The 16,765-nt window shown below is 37.5% G+C and overlaps 1 protein-coding gene across 2 annotated transcripts in view; it reads left to right on the forward strand.

Annotated features, from left to right (window-relative positions):
- The first annotated feature begins 4,435 nt into the window (after positions 1–4,435).
- Positions 4,436–16,765, forward strand: part of spsb1 (splA/ryanodine receptor domain and SOCS box containing 1) — a 19,126-nt gene continuing 6,796 nt past the window's right edge. The window contains exon 1 of one of the 2 annotated variants that reach the window (XM_016280132.1): positions 4,436–4,609. The gene's annotated coding sequence lies outside the window, so the exon portion shown is untranslated. Of the gene's footprint in view, positions 4,627–16,765 lie in introns of both variants that reach the window. The other variant, XM_016280133.1, reaches the window with a different exon arrangement.

The raw sequence follows: 16,765 nt of genomic DNA on the forward strand, positions 1-16,765 counted from the left end.
GTTACCTAAAAACCCATATATTCTCTGCGCTTTAGCTTTGACCTTCATATATTCTCAGGACATTTAAGAATATATTTGAAGGCTTCCTGCAGTTGTGCCATGCAATTCTAAACACAAGGTGGCAGGAAAGGTCTTTCCCTTATTCTTAAGCCATCCCAGTGCATTATTGTTCTGTAGCTCAAGAGTTCATTCTCAATGACAATCATAAAATTCTAATCCTAACAAAATTTTATATAACAACTTTTCCTTTTTCCACATCACCTCCATTCACCTTCCAAAACTGCTTTGAATGTCAACGCCTCTAGTAGTAACATTAAGCAAATAATCAGCCTGGAAAAATTATGCCTGCTAATTAGGATAAAGGAAAACAATGAAGCCCATATATTTCACTTGAATGCAAAAACATGCATATGTCGAATGCCAAATTTCACAGTTTAAGCTGAGCTCTTACATAAGAACATTCTTTTGTAAAGACAATAAAGTGCCAACATATGCAATAACCAGCACAAAGATTTAAAACTACACAAGCAAATGCTTCAATCCAAACTAAATCTGAAAATAAACTATCAGGCTGTTTTACAGTATACAAAGCGAAATATCCGTTCACCAGTATGCCAGTCCTTCATTTCACAGCACGGCCTCACTTATGGCTTCCATATGAAATAAACAGCATCTGTGCTGGAGAAAGTTTACCCAGCCTTCTGTAAGAATGACTCACAGAGAGCACAGAGAGAGCAAATGTGTCAGAGTGTTGTGTGACGATGGGATTAGCTCACAGTACATTTCCTTTTCCTTATGACACGCTATCATGCTCACATTCCTGCAACTCAATTTCAGTTCCTGAAAAGAATGAGGTGCTTGTGCAGAGATGTTTGGAGCTCTGGTGAGGAAACATAGCAGGTGAGACACTCAGAATCAAGCACTTGTTTGTTGCTGCTGGTGGAAAAGGGAACCAGACTGCAATGGAATAAATACAATGGAGCTGGTGTTAAAAGATGTGCTTTTCTGGATATGAGAGAAACTGTTATGTAACAATAGTTTTAGGAAAGATTCAGTATATCATGAGTAACCATTTTACATTTTTTTTCTTTGGCTCCTGTAAAAGCAATAAACACCTAAATATTTTAACTGTAACTGTGTAATCCCTTTCCACAGCTGACAGCATAATTCTTAGAAAGTACACAGTAACTTTTTCTACTAGAGTCCGAGTCTGACTGTTTGTGACATTTATATAGTTTAATATGGACAGTATGGCTTTCCGAGCAGAAGAGAAAGAGCTAAGATGAATGTTTGCTTTTTCTCAAGTGAAAGGTAGCAGTGGTTGTCTGGCTAAACAAAAACAGTCTGTGGTATTGTGCAACGTCGGTATGCTTGCCATTATTCAGGCTTATTGAAACACACTTGGTTTGGCATAAAGAACTGAGGCTAATCATCTAAATCTAAAACAACTAAACCCAGAGTTGTTAACCAGAGATCCCTGAAAGTACTCCATGGGGTCCATAAAGTATGTTGGTTAAAGGAATAATTCACCCAAAATTAAATATTTGCTGAAAATTTCCTCACCCTCAGGCCATGAACAGATTTAGAGAAATTTAGCACGACATCACTTGCTCACTAATGGATCCTCTGCAGTGAATGGGTGCCGACAGATGAGAGCTCAAAACTGCTGATAAAAACATCACGATAATCCACACGACTCCAGTCCATCAATTAACATTATGTGAAGCAAAAGGCTGCATGTTTGTAATACACAAATCCATCATTAGGGCATTTTAATAGTAAAACATCAGTCCATAATCCATTATAGCTTCTTCAGTAAAAAAAAGTCCATCCCCTCGTGTCAGCTCACATCAATACCCACCGAAATATTTGTTTAACACCGGTTTGAACTGTGTTCACTTGTACACTTGTGCATATTTCTCTCCTGATTCAGACGTGATGGCTTTTCTTTTCTTTTACTGGAGACAGCAATTAATGCCATAATTTAGCCAGGTTTGAAGTTAAAAAATGTCTCAATGATGGATATGTTTACAAATACACAGATTTTAACTTCACTAGATGCTAATTGATGGACTGGAGTTGTGTGTGATTATTGTAACGTTTTTTATCAGATGTTGAACTCTCATTCTGATGGCACCCATTCACGGCAGATGATCTATTTGTGAGCAAGTGATGTAATGCTAAACTTCTCCAAATCTGTTTTGATGAAGAAGTAAACTCATCTACATCTTTGATGGCCGGGGAATGAGAAAATGTTCAATTTTAGGTTAACTGTTCCTTTAATGTTTTTAATAACAATTTTAAATTATAAAGTGTTTCTGAGGATATCTAGGCTTCTTATACTGGGGGTCCATGAGACCCTGGTACTGAGAAGGTTGAAAACCTTTCATGAAACTACTGAAAAGCAAAGCCAATGTAAACCAGTGTCAGAAAGGCCAATAAAACAATTAGGAAACAAAGGGATTTGTAAGATCTGGGATTTTGTAGGTAAATAATATGCCTTTCTGTTGTGTGATTGTTCTAGGCATGCAAAGAAGCTTTGGATTTGTGAGTAATCAGAGTGAACACAAGGGGACAGTAAAATACTTCACATGTCCCTCAGTGGTAATAATATGGTTAAAGCAAGAATATGATTCGTAGCTAGTTTAATATAACTAGCTGTTTGTTTCTACCATCACTGCTCACCTCTTCGCTGTCACTGAAGTCTACATCAGAGGGAAAACATCTACTCCACCCTACAACAGAATGGTTTGAGAGACACTAGAAACCACAGAGATAGGCTCAGGAGGAGTGATACATTGTGTACGGTCTATGGCGGAGTTATTACTGTGTCTCCAGACAGTTTGGGTTGCCAAGATGCCTCATTGTCTGTTGAGTCATATAGAGAGGAGCCACATGAATCAGTGTCTTCAAGCATGGAAATGCAGTCATCACACAAAAGGGGAGAGGGGTGCAACAACATCTAGGTTGGAGTGCAGTCAGGATGAAAGTGAATATGAAAGTGCAGACATTACTATGATTGAAGACGAGGCTGTGACCAAGTATTCAAGAGTGGGGGTCATTGAAAAGCAATATCAACCAATCACTACTCTGAATATTGGAGGATGCATCCCCCCTTTAAGCGAGAGACAGACTATGACAAAACAACAAAGTCAGAAATATTAACAGAAATTAACTAAATAATCTGTCAGAAAATAACTATTTATTAAAAGGCAATATTAACCTCATTTGTCGAATGGTTCAAGGAATTAATTAAGTAATTTAAAGTGATTAAAGTAATTTAACTCAATTATTTTAAAAGTATATTTAAATAAAAAATGTTATACTATTGTATAATTAAAATAATCACACTGCTACCTAAAAAATCTAATCAACATGAAACTTAAAAGATCTATATTTATGCACAAGGTTTACGTTAATATAATTACTTAGCGAAAACAACTAAATATAATTTCCTTGAATAGAATAACATGAAACGCATCAAATTTGATATGATCAGTGAACACAAGAATGGATATTTCCTTTAATTACATAAAGCAACCAGTGTAGCATCCATTTGTCAAATGACTGAATTCATTTAAATAAATTGTCAACTTGTATACTGTCGTGTATCTAAATAATCAAACTACTATCAAAAAATATTGGTTTAAGCACAAGATATTACTTAAAATAAGAAAAAATTCCTTATAAATCCCTAAAAATATTTAAATAAAAAATGTTATACTATTGTATAATTAAAATAATCACACTGCTACCTAAAAAATCTAATCAACATGAAACTTAAAAGATCTATATTTATGCACAAGGTTTACGTTAATATAATTACTTAGCGAAAACAACTAAATATAATTTCCTTGAATAGAATAACATGAAACGCATCAAATTTGATATGATCAGTGAACACAAGAATGGATAATCCTTTAATTACATAAAGCAACCAGTGTAGCATCCATTTGTCAAATGACTGAATTCATTTAAATAAATTGTCAACTTGTATACTGTCGTGTATCTAAATAATCAAACTACTATCAAAAAATATTGGTTTAAGCACAAGATATTACTTAAAATAAGAAAAAATTACTTATAAATCCCTAAAATAAAAATATTATGAAATATATCAAATTTGAGTTAATTAATAAACAGAGGTAGCCTACTCGCTGCAGGGCATATCAATATTTTAAATATAGGCTAGGGAGGCCATGGGACACAAATAAAACTATTTAGTTTGAATTGCTAACTGTTAGGACTATAAAGATGGTAAATTAAAAGAAAAATGAAAGAAAAAGTTCTAGCGCCTAAATGTATATCTGACATGCACATACACAGTGATTATACTATCGTTATGTAGTCCACAATTAGCAGGGTTTATCAGGGTAAACGAGCTAAACAACAACTCCGCTCAATTGGGAGGGACGTTCAGCAGCAGCTGGGAGCTATTTGACCACGTGACTGGAGAGATGGAGTCTGTCGCTGGAAGCAGCCATCATTTCACCCAATACAAGCCTATGCCATAAAGACAGAGAGGAGATATAGGCATGGATTTGCACGGGAATACCGACTGAAAGGAGCATACTCGATCCACTCCTTCGCCTATGTTTTATGGTTTCCGGTAAGTATCATTTGCAGGTTCGGTCTGAAATAATTACGGTTAAACATATTTGCCTGTCTTTTGTCTTTGCTGTATGTTCACATGCACACACTCGCGTTTCCCCAAGCTTTTCGAATGCAAACATCCAGTCGATGTTCTCATCCAACAAGCCGAAGTTAAACGGGAAATGCGATACAAACGCGCTAGATTGTGGCACGTTTCCTATTGCGTCTGTGTAAATAATAAATTAATATGCACTAAACAACAACAACTACTTCCTGCGTTTGTAATGAGTCTAAAATTGATTTTTAAACCAGCAAATGTGTCTCGTGGACCTACATTTAATTGTTTCCACCCCTTGTTAAGTTTGGCAGCATCAGGAGATTTGTGTTTCTGATTATTTTGTTCGTTGGTTACATTTAACCTCTCTGCGAAAGGCCAGGTGGTCGTATTACTAGCGAAGTTCATTGCATTAATTAGTTTGCTGTATTTATACTTCACGACAGTAAAGGTGTTTGGCCCAGACAGTGCTGGAGAGGCTTTACTTTCGGTTTAAGGTTTTAAAGACCTAGAGCATTTGGTCTGGGGGCATTTGTGTTAAGCTGTCTGTACTTATGTGCTAAATGAAGATAAACGTAAATGTCTATTTTTGATTTGTATACTAACTGTATAAACAATTAGGCCCGTTTGTCTAATAACCTGTTTGGTGTTCTAAGAGTGCTAATAATTCGTGTAGTAGCACTGGAGTTTGTGTAATCTACCTGGAGGGAAGAGGGGGGATCCTTTTTTTTTTTTTAAGGTTTAAGTTTGTTGTTTTGTAAATTAAGCGGAATCACGTGTATTTACCTGCAGCAGGGAGTGGGCCTTTGAAAATTAGCATTGCTGTTTTCACTCGCGCCAGATCTCTCCAACTGCTTTCATTCACTGGGGGTCTGGAAACTTAAAAACACGGAGTGGAGTTGGAGCGGAAGGACTATAGAACGCTTTGAGGGGAAAGGGAAAATCTCTATTCCCGTTCCAGTCAAATGGTGTTCCAGACCGGACTTTGATCTGTGTTGCTTTGTAAAGCAATGCTTAAAGGGGTCATATGATGTTGCTAAAAAGAACATTATTTGGTGTAATGTTTATGCGGTTTAAAGTAAAAAACCACATTATTTTCCACATACTGTACATTATTTTTTCTCCCCGCCTTTTTGAAACGCATATCTCTTTGTCTTTGCAAATTTACAGATCTTCTTTATGCACCAAGAGCTTGTAACACTCCAAAGAGAAAGGGAAAAATGAAATCGCATCATATGACCCCTTTAATGCTTTGCTGCCTTCTGAACTATTCATTGGTGGAGAAGAAAAGTAAATAACTGGTACATTTTTGTCTATTTCTAAATGACTAACTTTTTAATAACAGCTTTTTTTAATATACAACTTGAGATTTTATTGTTTAAAGATACAGAAGTCTTTGTGTCAGCCAGTGTCTTAGTTACCACAGTTTTATTGTTGCAGCTCAAACTTTAGCAAGTATTTAGGGGGAAACTGTGGTTCATGGTAACATGGGTTTGTAAGGGGTTTCTCGTCAATGGATTTTGAGACGACCAGCAGAGACATCAGCTCTATTTGATCTGTTTCATGTCAGATGAGATTACTGTGGTTGATGTATTCAAGGCAGATGAATTTTGCCTTTGTGTTTGCAGGAACACTAGGACTGATTTTCTCGTCTCAGGAGGGAGTTAACTGTGTCTGTATTAAATGCTCCTGACTGCACACAGATGTTTGTAGGCCTGTGTAATGAGTATCTCCTCTGACTCTGCTGTAGAGGACATCCTACTGAATTGACCTGGATTACAGCAGTGCGAATGTTGATATATTAATCTGTGATTTGCTCCCTTCCCATTCACTTAGAGACTGCTTGTCTGGGTTGGGTTAACATGGAATGGCCTGGATTTTGAAGAGTTAAGAAATTAAATCATAAACCAAAAGTTCTTATCAGGAATATTTTGTGTGTGTATATAACATTCTTGTGTTGTATGGTCATTTTGAAGAATAAAGTTATTGATGCATTAAAGGTTCTTCAGGTTAGTGTATTGTTTCAAGCACATGTTTTTCAGGAAGAACCCAGTCTTTCTAAAAGTAACTTAATGTTATGGTATTTGACAAACTTTTTCTTTTCTTTAAAAAAAAAAAATATATATACATGGAAGTCAATTGCCAAGGTGCTTTTCTGTCCCACTCTATTTTCTATCAAATATACACTACTATTCAAAAGTTCAAGGATCAGTAAGATTGAATGTTTTTCTCTTATCTTAGCAAGTCTCTTATGCTCAAAGTTGCATTTGTGATCAAAAGCTTAGTCATTTTGCCCTGTGCATGAAGCATACGGCAGTATCAGTCACAAAGTAACAGAACATTATCACTTTCAGACAATGCTGTCAGTGGACTTAAGACTAGAGGTCGACCGATTGATCGGGCAATTTTTTTTATTTTTATTTTTTATTAATCGGCATTGGCCGATTGTGCTGCAAATTAGGCCGATTTATAGGCAGGCACATCTGTGGGCAGCTAAGCGTTGTTGCGGAACACCGTAGAATCTCTCTCTGTTCACATACAGCTTCAGCTAATGATGGCAGGGCAAAACAGACTGTTTCAAAAGCGTAATTACGTTTTACCCTACTAGAATTGATGCCGGAAAGTTATCATATTCATAAGTACAAGTCATTTGCATGTGAAAGTAGAAACGCATGCAGTTCAGACGAAACTTCTGGGCTGCTTATAACGTGCACATTAACTTTCCTCGTGAAATTTGTGTAGGTCCTACAAGAGCGTCCACAATTTCATTGCTCGTGGCCAGTGCACTCTTAAGCCGTTATGAGCAGCAGACTGTGTAATATGTGTGAACTTTTATTTTTGTTATCACTTGGCCATTTGACTTATAGCAGTGTCCAGTGTTTCCCATACATTGAGTTATTACTTCGTTGAATAAACTGATCACTGCACGTTTCAAAATTAAAATGCAGCGCTGGTGTCTTTTATATGAATGTATCTTTGGAAAGAACCAACCTTCTTCAGAAAAGCTTTTGTGTCATTTATTTTGTCTTTCCTGTAATACCTGATAAAGTACCGTTTGTGAACGCAGTGCTTATTCGTTTACAGCCGTTACCGGGGAAACCGCTATATATCTCCCGCTCCAACAGCGCCTCGTGCTGGCGGAGAATGAATTTGCATTTGCAAGTCTGTGGGAAACACTGGTGTCTGTCAGCAAACATAAACAAAAAGCATACCTCAGAGCTGTTTTAAGAAGGTGCTTAAGTTTTGAGCCATGTATTATTACTCTGAATTAGGCTACAACTATCTTGTACCCTGCAATAATCATTTACTCAAACTCACTTTTATGAGATGAAGGGAAAAAAGAAAATTGGTCCAACATATCGACCAAAAAAAATCAGCATCATATATCGGCCATCAGCTGCCCTGATTTCTAAATATCGGCATTGGCTAGTGAAAAACCCATATCGGTCGACCTCTACATAAGATGCCTATGCAGGGTCTTGGTTTGACCTGATACCCTCAGAGGTGAATCGATTGCTGTGTTTGCTGAGATTAAGCCTAAAGTTACACAAGTCTGTCAGTCACTGCAGCTCCCCTGTTGTTTGTTGCATAAACTTCACTAATGTCTGTCTTTTAGTAGCCCAGGTTTCCTACTATAACATTTCTCTGGACTCTTTTCTGTTTGTTGAGGATCACAGGTTTGGTTCAGCTGAATGAATGGTCTTAGGGTGAACTTGAATTCCTTCAGTTTGTGCTGTTTTGAGGTGGCATATATGTATTATCTCATGCTTCTGAATAAATATCAGAATGACTGTTTTGATCAGAAAAGTTTATTAGGCAAAATTTTCCACTTCATTCAAGGGTGATTGAAGCTGTATGAATAACTTTTGCTATTTTGTTGTTGCAACCTAAAGCTCCCAGTCCTGTCTGAAAAATGGAGATCATTGGGGTTCTTTGTGAACCGTATGATCTGTTGTTCTATTGGCTTTGTTACACTGAGCATTTAATTCGCTTGCTTAACTTCACTAATTTGGTAAAATAACTCATTAGGCTAACAATACAGCAGGTCTTGATATGCAGCCGTTACTGTAAACTAAAGGAATGCTGAGCTGCACAATCTATTTTAATTCTGCTTAGTTATAGGTATAGTTTCATATCTGATAACTGGTGCAGTTGAGGGTGAGAGTGATGATGATGAGTACGTCTGAGGAAGTGATATTTGGCAGATAGTAGTGATTTAGGTTTTTAGTTTTCGAATGTTCTTTAATTTCTTCTCACTTCCTGGCTCGGTTTCATACAGTATACAGTATTTTCCCATATACTTGCATAAAGTCAAGTTGCTTTTTACATCAACCTGTCCTTCATTACCTTTTACCTGTAATGTGAGTTTATCCAGTTCGATGGACACACTTCAGTTTGTATCCAAGCTTTGTGACTGACGTTCCTCTGCACTTCATTCAAGGGTGATTGAAGCTGTATGAATAACTTTTGCTATTTTGTTGTTGCAACCTAAAGCTCCCAGTCCTGTCTGAAAAATGGAGATCATTGGGGTTCTTTGTGAACCGTATGATCTGTTGTTCTATTGGCTTTGTTACACTGAGCATTTAATTCGCTTGCTTAACTTCACTAATTTGGTAAAATAACTCATTAGGCTAACAATACAGCAGGTCTTGATATGCAGCCGTTACTGTAAACTAAAGGAATGCTGAGCTGCACAATCTATTTTTAGTTCTGCTTAGTTATAGGTATAGTTTCATATCTGATAACTGGTGCAGTTGAGGGTGAGAGTGATGATGATGAGTACGTCTGAGGAAGTGATATTTGGCAGATAGTAGTGATTTAGGTTTTTAGTTTTCGAATGTTCTTTAATTTCTTCTCACGTCCTGGCTCGGTTTCATACAGTATACAGTATTTTCCCAAATACTTGCATAAAGTCAAGTTGCTTTTTACATCAACCTGTCCTTCATTACCTTTTACCTGTAATGTGAGTTTATCCAGTTCGATGGACACACTTCAGTTTGTATCCAAGCTTTGTGACTGACGTTCCTCTGTGGAACACAGATGTTTAATATTTTGCTTCAGCTGTTTCTGTCCATCCAATGAAAGTCAGCAGGGACCAAAACAATACTGGACCCCTTTGACTTGCACTGTGTGGATTTATTTATTTTATTTTTTCGGAATCATTTGTGTTAGTGCTGGGCAGTATACCGGTTCATACCGAATACCGGTGTTTATTATTGTTATATTAATTTTTAAAATACCGCAATACCGGTGTATGTCGCTTAAACAATGTTCGGAACGCGACACTGTTTGAAAGGGGTCCCTTTTCACTGTTGCACTGTGGTGTGTTACTAAGCGTGAAAGTTCCGAAACTGAAGCTGTAGAACTAATAGAACGTGATGACACGGAAGAACTCATCCACATTGACCGCCACAAATATCCACCGCCCCCTGCCATCAGCTCCCGCGTCTCACAAACACACACAAGTGTGACTTTAGCACTAGATTTAGCAACTTTCAGACCCTTTTAGTGGCTTTTTTTCCATAGAATATTCATACTGACAAACCTAGCGACTTTTTTGGTTAAATTTTAGCTATGGTTCAGTCTGAAGTTTTCGCCAGTGCTGTCCCGCGAACGCGAGGTCTGACTTTCCCGGAGAAGTGTCACCTCTCTCGCCGTCTGTTCTGTGCAGTGAGCGGCAGAGAAGCAGCGCATTCAGTTGGCCGCACCGCAGCCGACTCGTCAATAAATGAGTACAAAACAGCGTTTCCTAGCACCTGTCGTTTACTGATTGTTTGGAATTATAAATATGAGTGTAGTTCATCTGTTAATATCACATGCATATTTTTTTTTTAAGCTTGTTACTCACACGCAGGCAGTGCACTGCATGAGACAAAAGTAATAGCCAAAACAACCGCATAGCCACGCTTTAGTGTAGATGCATGTTGATTTTATCAGACGATGCCGTGGTTATAAATGAGTGACTCCTGTTTAACATGTATTAAAAGGGGTCGTATTTAGTGTGGTATTTTTTGACAATATTCACTCATCATTCTAAGTCAATATACTGCAGTATTTCCTCTCTTAATCAGTAGAAAATATGGTTAACACCCGGTCATGCATGGAAAAAAAATACTGTCATGTACTGTGAAACCGGTATAATTTTGAAAAATACCGTGATATAAATTTTTGGTCATACCGCCCAGCACTAATTTGTGTTCTGTAGAAGAAAGTCATACAGGTTTGGAACGACATGAAGGTGAGTAAATGAGTTTCCATTTTTGTGAACTGCACCTTTTGAAGTTGCTGAGCCATATTTATGTTGTCATATAATACTTTCTGAATTGACATGACTAGTTTCCAAAATATAGACTTGGTTTTTAGGTGGGGAACACAGGGATGTCAAAAACATGAGGCTTCCCCTACCATAATGGCAGAAACTGCATCGCCCAATTTTGGTTTCCTGCTTTGACTACAGAAGTGTGTGTTTGTGTGATTTAGCAACATTTAGAAGATTCCTATCAGATTACAGTATGATATATATTTGTGTAGGGGTGGTATTTTCTGTTAGAGCATGAAACTGCTCTGCACTATCATGATGGCACCTGCTATGGCTCTGCCTAGAGCTGTTGAACTTGTCTAGTGGGTAAGCGCTGGTTTCGAGCACTCCTGTTCTCTCATAACTGCTGGATCGACAGCTGTCAGCCCCACAGAACCCTGTTAGACAACTGAACAATATGATTGCTTTAATACAGGGTGAGTCCAAGTTTGTGAAGGGAGTGTCAATATAAAGACGCCCTTATCTCTTTCAATACAAATCGGGCCTTATGTGCTTTTCCTTAAACATATTCTCACTGTTGCTCATGCTTTGTCTTGTTGGTTTATTGACGTGTTATGCCGTTGCAAACCTGATTTTCTAAAAAGCAGAGATTAAGGCATTGTGTAAGAGCTTGTGTGATTTATGAACATCATAAGTGTCAGCAATGTAACCCCCAAGCATTAAAAAAAAAAAAATCTATTAGCTAATATAGAATTTAGCCTATAATTGGTATAAAAGGTTAACCTCGTTTTTTAAATTACACAGCTGAGTTAAGGCTGCGTAGAGGCTATTGCCTCAATTTTGAGGTGGGAAAAATTGCTGCATGTCTAAATGTTATTAAAAAGCCAAAACATTAAATTTATCTTATTTTTAAAAAGTGGTATTTTATTGGCTTTATTGTACAAATGTAAATGCAAACCTTATTATTTGGGGGGGGGGGGTTTGAAAAGAGAGTTGACAGGAAAGTGGAGTGCAAGAGAGGGAGATACTGGGTTCAGGACATGACCCCAAGAGCACAACAGTTTCTTGTATGTCATGAGCAATGCACAACCCTCTCAGTCTTAAGCATTGATATGTAACACCATTTCTGCAGTTGTAACTGTATTTATGCCCCTTTCATGGTAGGCATATATGCCCCTTCAGATGCAGCTTTTGGTATCTTTTTTTTTGTGTGTGTGAATATTCTAGGGTTTAGGTAGTCTCTCAGAGGTAGTCTTTGCATGATTTCTTTAATCAAGCAGTGTTAAAGTGCCGTTTGTCTGCCATTTTCACCCCGCCTGCCCACTGTCTGAATTAGAGAATCTGTGACATTTGAGTTGACACCATGATTTTGACACCATCTTTCTCGGTCTTGCTTTGCCCCTCACTCACAACTGAGTACCATACTTTATTCTTCTCCTATAATGGATCGCGTGTCCCCGAGCACCTAAACGTTGCAGGTGCGTCGCACATCTCACTCTGCACGCCGAGTGATGCACGTAAGCAAATTCTACACTTATTTACCACCTTACATATTTTATTTTTTTACAGCTACCGGACACCGCGATTGATGCCCGTGATTTTTAATATTAAGTCATCTCACTTTGGCTGTGGCATGTTCTGTGACAACTGCGTCTAAATGGGACTGGTGAAGGCATGCGTGTGACGCTTGTGCCACGGGACGCGCGCTCTATTATGGGTTAGAATTCACTCAACTCAAGATTCGATTCACAATTTTTTTTTTTTTTTTACAAAATGAGATTTAAGACAAATTATAAATTAAATGTGTCCTTTTATTTTTGCTTGGACAATGTTGCACGTTTCTTTGTGAAATTGAAATGTAACACTATAATAATAGACTAATATAGCACTTGTAAATTATTGCTCTTTTGTTGGTTTTGATTGCTTCTATTGTCCTCATTTGTAAGTCGTTTTGGATACAAGTGTCTGCTAAATGACTAAATTTAAATGTAGTGTAAATGTAAATAACAAAACTACATTGACATTTTAAAACTAGCCCCAAATCAAATAAGTGTACTACTTCAGTCTGTGTGCATTGAATTTATTTAATACACGAGTTTCACAATTTGAGTTGAATTACTGAAATAAATGAACTTTTCCACGACATTCTAATTTATTGAGATGCACCTGTGCTTTCATATAAACTCCTACCTCTAAATGAATCGCAATTTGTTTAGCATCTCAACCGATTTGAATCGTCACACATTAGAATCGATTTTCAACCGGCTCACGGTTAATCGTTACATCCCTAGTTAGAAAAGAGGAAGGCAACACCGTGTCTACACCGGATGCGAGCGGCGCAACAAACGACAGTATTGAACCCATTATAATCAGCGATGCTGTCTACACTGGATGCGGTGCGACACGACAACTGTCGCATCCGGTGTAGCCACGGTGTAAGGTGGCAAGTAAATAAATGTAGAATTGCATTGCAAACTGTCTATTTGCTTATGTGCATCAATCGGAATGCAAAACGGTGAGAGATGTTGAGGCAGGTGAAAAGCTTTTGGTTAATGGTGAATATTGACCTATTGTGGGTCTTGTTGCTGAGCCCCGCCTTGATATAATGATTGACAGGTTGGGGGCGTGATCGGCTCGGAATGCATTTTCAAATCCCCATCGACTTGAACTACACTATCACACGGTATAACGATGAAAATGCAATCCCATGTATCCTTACCCGTAAGTCTAAATGCATTTAGGAAAAATGGCATTTAAATGATGATGATTTAATTTAAATTAAATGATAATTTTGTGACATTTTTTGCTTTGTTAAACATATCTATTCAATTTAGGTAATACAATTTCATTTTAATTTTGCAACTTATAAACCATTAAAATATGCTTTTAATTTACATATTAAAACTAGTGTAAATTATATAATTTAATTTTCATTTTGCACTGAATGTTGCACATATGTATGGGAAAATGTAAACTTAAAGAAATACATTGCCATTTTACATATTGCATTGGCATTTTGCATATTACATTTCAAAATGAATTTTTTCTACCCATATACTTACGTAAGTTATGAGTGGCACATAGGGAAATTAAATTAGAAGTACAGATTTGCATCCAAGTAGGTGCAAGGTTGGGATTTCGGCAGATCACAGGTTTTACAGAAGCAGAAAACGTCTAGAGGAGCCCAGTTTTGCACAAGTATTAAACGTGGTCAAGACAAAAGCCAGCACTGTTCCCCAGGCTCAACAAATCCCCCCCAAACCCTCAACCGCATTTTAATCAGCTCTACACCGAGGGGGCAAACCACCTGCAAAGCCTCTGCTCATAAACACTAAAAATAGTAAAAAATCAAAAACCGTCAGGGTGTCACCTCCATATCACATGCCAGGCAGTCTCCGTCAAAACTATGCAAAGAGTGGACACGATCCTGCTGGATGACATCACCTCACCACTGAATATCATGCAATAATGTGACTATTTAAAATGGTCGTCGGGTTCTAACAGATCTGTAAAAGGCTGTTGTCTGTGTGTGTTGGTGCTTTGCCACGGAGCTTAATTGTCCCTTGCATGGAGAGTGTGCTAATTAACATGTTTCCTACTTTCTAAAGGTTGGACAGCCATTGAAGACTGTATTGTTTGGCATTCACAAACTTGCCACCCACTTCTTGGTGTTCCTCTGCCTCGGGTAGGCCAGCGGCGGAGAGGCGTGACCCATTTAAAAGGTTGTTTACTTGTATCCGAGAAAGGGCTAAGATGCTCCTCAATGAACTCTTGTCTACAATTCAATTACCCGTGGGGCCCTTCAGCAGCTCATTATGAAACACTGTTTTTGCTTAGCCGTTTTATGCACTGTACGGGAACAACATATGACTTTTGACGTGTCCAAAAAAAATTCACAAAGCTTTTTTTTTTTTTTTTTTGCAGTTGTTTGTAGCAGATCATTCATAATTGTTGAATATCAGATTTAAATGTGATGTAATTTAGGAGGGCAGGAATTGCGTTAGAAACCAGGACATCGGGTGGGGATTTCACACACTGCACTGGTATGTCTAGTCTCTAAGCATGTCTAATGAATTTTTTTGCCCCCCTCCTAGTAGCCTCTTTTGCCACTGACCTGTCTGGTGGAATATTGCTGGCCCGAATTTGCGGTTTTTGCTGAAAACATTTAGGCTCTATATTCTTGAAGACAGACTTTTTATTGCTCTTCCTGTTATCTTCAGACTAGACAAGCTTAAAAGAGGAAATAGTCTGTCTTTTTTCCCTCCCTTATTTTCTATTTTTAAAGGGCATTGTGTGAAGCATTCAACAGGAGCGGCTTGGTTGTGGTAAAGCTAGAGATGTATTTCTCTTCTGCCTTGCCATGTGATGTAATGGGACTCTGAAAAGGGCCTTGGACCAATAAACCGTATTGTAACACACACAAGTGAGGCATTGAGCATGTAACTGAGAGAATAATACAGTTGCTGTGCTATTAACAGTCCACTGTTGTCCATGAGTTTGTAGAGGAGTGTAGATGGATTTTTTTTTGTGTGTGTGTGTGTGTGTGTGTTCTCAAGAGTAGGAAGAATCAAGATAATCAAGGTGTTTTCTCAATAAAATCTTACAATGTGTAACCTTAGTTCAAGATTATTTTTCTTACAGAATCTAGTAACTGAGTTTATGGAGAGCATGTAAAGTTTGTTGTATTTTTACAGTTTCTTTTTTATAACACACACAATGTATGAAAAAAAATTATGAATGATAAAGAAAGCTGCGAAATAATGTTATGATTTTTTGCTGTTTATATTTTATGTGTGTGTGTTAGGGCTGCACGATATATCGAAATATGGCAAATGTAAATATCGCAATATGCATATCGCAAGGGCGTGCGATATCTGAATCGTTTTAATAATAGGCTACTTAAATCAAAACGTTGCAAAAGGTCAAAGTTTTAGTTAGACGCATATAGCAGAGGATTGCTTGACGTTAAAAAGAGTTAAGTGCAATAACTTGCAGAAAACAACTCTTTGCCGTCAAGCCGCATCTCGCGCAGCGTCTCTTCAGTTCTGCCGCACACGTGCGAAGCGCACGCACACAGAGAGACGCGTTTCAGACCGAGTTGATTCGTCTCTCGCATCTCCTCATGTTTGAACAGACGGATACACAGAATTGTCAATAGTACCCGTCTCGACGATCATTCTCGTAAACGCAGTCGGTTATGTTTTCAATGAATGTAAACCGCTGAGAAAGAAATCGGATGTGTATCATTATACTGGATCCGTGCAGTCGAATTTAAAGGGACAGCAGCCTATAAATACTTGCTGCTGAATATGTCACTAATGTTAGTCAAACAACAAAACGGCTATAACAAAGATTAATCTAAATTAAATTCATACAGTGAACACTATGCAGTGTTATCTTACACTTATTAAATTTTATGTTCACATTGATGTTAAATTACATTTTCTGATTTGTGACATTACTTTTCATGTAATGCTAAAACACTGCTGGTCACTTTTAGAAGTTGTAGTGATTCTTTCTTTTCCAAGAAAGAATGAGAAAAATTGATTATAATTTAAATTGTTAATATTTTAAAATATAATTGAAATTAAATTTTACACACTTAATGCAATATCGTATCGAATATCGCATTTTTTAACTAGGTTATCGCATATCACATTTTTCTTCAATATCGCACAGCCCTAGTATGTGTGTAAAATGTGATGTTATATGAATTTTATATATATATATATATTATTTTTAGTATGTATTAAACGAATAATATTGATTTATAATCTTTAATGGGCATTTTATGCATACAAGACCACTGATAATCTCCCTCGATCTGGGGCTCCACGCAAGATCTCACCCCGTGGGGT

This window comes from Sinocyclocheilus grahami, unplaced genomic scaffold (assembly GCF_001515645.1).
Source record: "Sinocyclocheilus grahami isolate Dianchi unplaced genomic scaffold, SAMN03320097.WGS_v1.1 scaffold137.1, whole genome shotgun sequence".
Taxonomy (NCBI): domain Eukaryota; kingdom Metazoa; phylum Chordata; class Actinopteri; order Cypriniformes; family Cyprinidae; genus Sinocyclocheilus; species Sinocyclocheilus grahami.